We start from the raw sequence: 476 nt of genomic DNA on the forward strand, positions 1-476 counted from the left end.
CGGGCCTGAATCCCGTCCTGTCCGGTGCCGTCCTCACCGTCTCTGGACACGCTCATCAAGCCCATTGCTGGAGTCACTGGCCACTGCTCCATGAACATACCCCAAGTTCTTTACACAGTGCAGAGTGTGTCCAGGAGAGAAGAATTGTGCTTTTCCTGCTTGTTGTGCCCAAATTCCAGGATGTGAGATGATACTGGAGACAGCTTGTCTGCTGAGAAAGCTGTTCTGAAGGATGCTAGACATAATGCATTGGGGGTGGGGGGAGAGAGAGAGTGAGAAAGACAGACAGAGAGAAAGAGAGGGGAGGGAGGAGAGAGAGAAAGAGATGGGAGGGAGAAGAGAGAGACACATACAAAAACAGAGAGAAACACAGAGAGAGAGAGGAGAGAGAGACAGAGAGAGGAGGGGGAGAGAGAAAGGGAGGGAGGAGAGAAAGACACACACACACCAAAACAGAGAAACACAGAGAGAGAGTG

Source organism: Elephantulus edwardii, unplaced genomic scaffold (assembly GCF_000299155.1).
Source record: "Elephantulus edwardii isolate Elephantulus edwardi_28Jun2011 unplaced genomic scaffold, EleEdw1.0 scaffold00410, whole genome shotgun sequence".
Taxonomy (NCBI): domain Eukaryota; kingdom Metazoa; phylum Chordata; class Mammalia; order Macroscelidea; family Macroscelididae; genus Elephantulus; species Elephantulus edwardii.